The 4,911-nt window shown below is 28.6% G+C and overlaps 1 protein-coding gene across 4 annotated transcripts in view; it reads right to left on the minus strand.

Moving 5' to 3' along the window:
- Window positions 1–4,911, minus strand: part of LOC117182287 (disks large 1 tumor suppressor protein-like) — a 398,897-nt gene that overhangs the window by 242,957 nt on the left and 151,029 nt on the right. The gene's annotated exons all lie outside the window — the stretch shown is intronic.

Genomic DNA, 4,911 nt, shown 5'->3' on the forward strand with positions numbered 1-4,911 from the left:
ACTTTATTTATTTATTTATTCCTCGTAGATAATGCTTTGTCATGGTAACAAATTATAAATTTATTTACACATTTTTGATTTTTTCCAGTTACTATCTTTTCCCTTAAAACCCCGTTTTAATTGATTTCATAAACAATTTCTTTATTAAATTAAAATAGGTAAAGGTACATTTACAAAACTTCCAGGCACATAAAAGTTAAATCTATTTGAAAATTCGAAATAACGGTAAACTACGACAGGAATTGACATATATTAAAAGTAAATTATATCAATAAAATTATAAAATTTCATTTAATCCTCTATAAAAATATGTCCCATTTCATTTTCTGTAGAATCAGAATTTTTCCATTCTTTTCCGTGGCCTTTAATTTTAGATAAAATTTCAGGACGTTTTCTAATTTTGCGGATTTTGCTCAATTTGTGGAAAACTCGGTCCCAATTTGAAACCCTTAAATATTTAACTAAAAACTTCTGAAAAAATTACTTCGGATAAATAATTTATGGCTTGTTTCGGTAATTTTTGTAAACCGTTCAGAAATGTCAAAACAGTACTCAAGTTTCGATGCACGTAAAGAGCATATGCTTTTTTTTTTCTTTGAAAATTTAGATCAGTAATTAGACTTCGAATGAAAATGGAAGGACGTCTCGGTTTCATAAATCCTCTTGCATCGAATTCAACTGATTGAGAGTGATGAATCTCTAGATTTGTGATCTAGCTGACCAATACCGGCCGAATCTACTTGTTTGATTTGTAGGTTTCCGACCAGCAACGACCTATGTAAAATTCTTTTTTTATATAATAACTCCAGGTTTTAATTTAATGATTTATTTTTATTTCTTAGAATAGTAATCTGAATATCATTTCGAAGATTTTTAATAGAAATTTTCTTTTTTTTGTATACTATCAGTCGGTAGAAATTTAAATGAGATTAGAATCCAATTTAAAATCCTATTTAACGTCCAATAATCAAATTAATGTGCAAAATTCCTAAAAACAAAACCAAGAATCTAACGACCAAATTTGGAAAACCACCATAAAATGTTCCTATTAAAATTTGAAACAAAAATAAATAACGTAAAACACTTTTTTTCTCCAAAAAAGAAAAGAAAAGAAAGAAAAATTAGAAGGCAACCAATCAAATCCCCTTCTTTCTCTTTTTGATTTCTTTCGTATTTTTTATTTTTGTTATCATTAAATCACGACAAAAAACATATGTAAAAAATAAACACCAACGTTTCGGCAGTCATACAGCACCCTTACCAAGCCAAACAAAAAAATTAAAACAATAAAATAAAAAATACCCAAGCAGACAGGAACAGCACCAACCCCACGATGCTCTCTTCCTGACACCCAAAAATCAAAAACATTTCATTTTTCAACATCTCATTTTCCGTTCTTATTTTTTATTTTTATCCTAGGAGGAAAATTATTTTATTTTATTTTTCAGGAAAAAAAAGTGTTTTTTTTTTCAAATTTCAATAGGAACATTTTATGGTGGTTCTCCAAATTTGGTCGGTGTATTCTTGGCTTAATTTTCAGAAATTCTGCACATTAATTTTTATAATATTAACATGAATTTTTATTCTCATAATAGCCCCAAAGGCAATACAATATTATGCATCTTATAAGCCCAATTCATACAACAATATTCAACAATTTTACTTACAAATAAAAAGTTTTCAAATATAAAAATTAAAACTGTAATGTTCAAGGTTCTTTAAAATTGTGAATCTTTGTTTTTTAATTAATTATTTTAAGCGAACAACAAACAATTTTTAAATATTAAGCAATTGATCTTTTTCTTAATTAAAAAGTGTCAAATATTAGACAGAAACAATATCTGAAAATTAATAAGCTGAATATAATAATTAATTAATAAATTCAAATAAATAATTTCATAAGTAATTAATATAAACGAATATATTACTTTGAAGTTAATTTAAAACTGAATAAACTTTATAAACTTTCAATCGGGCGTTCACATTTGTTTTCGTACTGAGACTTTAAAATTGAAACAATTTAATTTTTAACGTTAAAATCTTAAAATTCTTAAATTTTAAACTGATTCCGAATCATCTTGTGAAATCCATTATTATTCACTTTTTAAATTCTAAAGTACTGTTCAATTTTAAAAGTCATTATTAATTTATATTCACAGTTGATAAGCCAACCATTTTTCGTAACGAAAATTGTAGATTTCAAACGCTTCTAATTTTTAATTTTTTAAGCCGTTTAAACGGCACTTTTTAAATTAAAGATTTTCGATTTACACATTGTAAACAGAATAATATCATAATTTAAACATATAAGAAGTCAACTGATTATTTTTTTAAACTGTAAAAAATAAACTTGAACAGATTTTTTTTAATTTGTAAAATCCCCAGTAAAAAATAAATTCACTGTCATTTCCCAGTTTTTCCTGTTCTCATAAAATTCCCGGTCATTTCTTGGTCCACCGGCCACCCGATGGCTAGGGGAAGGGAGGGCAAATTGAGGAGGGAAGTAGCGGAAGTAAGTGAAAATGAGGGGAAGGAGTTAAATCATTGGAAGTGAGTGCGAGTCATAAGGGTAAGTGATGGGAAGTGAGGGGAGATCCAGAAGTGTAGTGCGGTTGAGTAGGGGAGTGGAAGTGAGAGCTCAGGAAGGAAAGTAGGGGTAGGTGAGAGTTAGCTATAAAAGTGAGGATAGCAAAAAGTGATGGAAGGTAGGAAGAACGAAGGGTGAAGAGGTGGTAGAGAAAGTAGGGGCGGCGAGGAGAAGTATGGGAATGTAAGGGGAGATTTGGACGACTTAATTTACGTCTCAACAGGCTATGAAACCCTTTTTTGTAGGCGGACAGCGCGCCTGCTTTGACTACTTTTTTATTTCTACAATTTCGATTGGGGCAGTTTCTGAAGATTAAACGGTAGGTCGATATATCTCTTTATTGGCGGTAAAGCCTAGTTGGTAAAGTGAATTGTCTTTCCAAAGGATCTTAATGCTTTTTTCTCGTTTTATTTTAACTTACTGCTTATCGTCGAAGTAAGCGAGCGGTTTATGGAGGTGAAAGAAAAAGTGCTCTGCGGATTACCTCCTGACTCAGGAAGCAGCACAAACGACGACGAACTTGCTCACTGACTTTGAGTTATGCGACTCCCTGGCTCGGGAAACAAAACTAAGTTGTTTCACCGAAAACGATCCAGAGGCAGAATAGTATACAGATAAAATTTCGAAAAGAAACTGGTATTATTTGTTACATGTTTTAAAAATAAAAACTGGACGACTTTATGTCTAGCTCAAAACTCATGTTTGATTTGGGCCTAAAACGTGGATTGAATATAGCTTGAGCAAAAAAAAAAAAGTTCGAAAAGATTTAAAATTCAATTTTGGATACTTTAAATTCTGAAATTCATCATTTTTGAAAACTGTAATTTGAACACTTCGATAACCAGATAACATTTAGGTAGAAGGCAACAAAACAATTTCAATTTACTTATTAATTTTAACGAAAAATTACTTTTTATCCAAAAAATTAAATTTTCAAAAATATGGTCCATTTTTTAACCAAACTGTCGAATGATCAAGCTAAAAAGATGAATTTAGTAGAAAACAGTTGATTTTTAAATCCAAAAAAAAATAAATTTTCAACAAAAAAGTTAATTTTCAACCAAATAGTTAAATATTCAACCAACGAGTTTAATTTTGTGGAAAATAATTATATTTTTAAAAAAATGGTTGAATCCTCAAGCGAACCAGATTTATTTTCAACCAAAAAGTTGTATTTTTTTTAACAAAAAGGATTAAGTTTCTATAAATATAGATTAATTTTTAACAAAATTAAATTTTTTCAATAAAAAATGCATTTTTAACAACAGCGAAGTTCAACTTTCAAACAAGTACTTACAACAAAAACAAAAACAAGAATTTACACCCAAAAAGATGAATTTTGAACTAAAATGTTGAATCTTCTGAAAAAAAAATATTTTTTGACAAAGTGATCCAACCTTTAATAAAGTAATTTAATTTTCAGTACAAAAAGATGAATTTTCCACGAATTATGTTATAGTGGATATTTCAATGAAAACAGAATTTCACTTTTAATAAAAAAACAATTAAACTCCACCAAAAAAATAGGAAATTTCAATTAAATAGTAGAATTGTCTACCAAAGGAGATTAATTTTCAACCAAGCAGTTGCATTTTTATCAAAAAAGATGACAATTCTACAAAAAGAAATCCATTTTTTAACCAGAAAGATGAATTTTAAAAAAGTTGGATTTTCAACCAATAAAGATTTCAGTTAAATTTTTAACGCAAAAATTTGAATTTTCAACAAAAAGATAATTTTTTCCAAAGTAGTTGAATTTTCAACCCAAAACGACGATTTTTCAATAAAACAATTGAAGTTGCAATAAAAAAGGATGACTTTTTAAGTAAATTATTCAACTTCCAAACAAACAATAGAACTTGTTACAAAGTATATAAACGCCGAGAGGAAGCAACTGCAAAAAAATATAAATACAAGGCAAATAAATTACTGACAAAAATATTATGTCAGAGAAACTGCAAAAATTCATTTTCGAAACACCCTAATTTTTTCCTGATTAAGTTTTCGTTTTTCTGGACCATTAATATTGGAAGACGAGAATCTTCATCTTCTTAAATTTCTAGAATACAATTTTTTATAAATGATAGAAAACAATTTCAAATTAACATTTAAAAATGAAATTTATTATTCTCAAAAGTTATTCAAAGTGCCTTTCAGAGAGATTCCTTGACTCGTATCAGATTTTTATTCAAAATCTCTCACTTTTCCCTGACCAATCAAATTTGCTGGCATTTCCCTGATTTTTTTAGTTTTCCCTGACCTACGCACACCCTGCTCTAGTCCTGAACTCAGGTTTGATTTATGTCTAAGGCGTAGAAATATAC

Source organism: Belonocnema kinseyi, chromosome 10, assembly GCF_010883055.1.
Source record: "Belonocnema kinseyi isolate 2016_QV_RU_SX_M_011 chromosome 10, B_treatae_v1, whole genome shotgun sequence".
Taxonomy (NCBI): Eukaryota; Metazoa; Arthropoda; class Insecta; order Hymenoptera; family Cynipidae; genus Belonocnema; species Belonocnema kinseyi.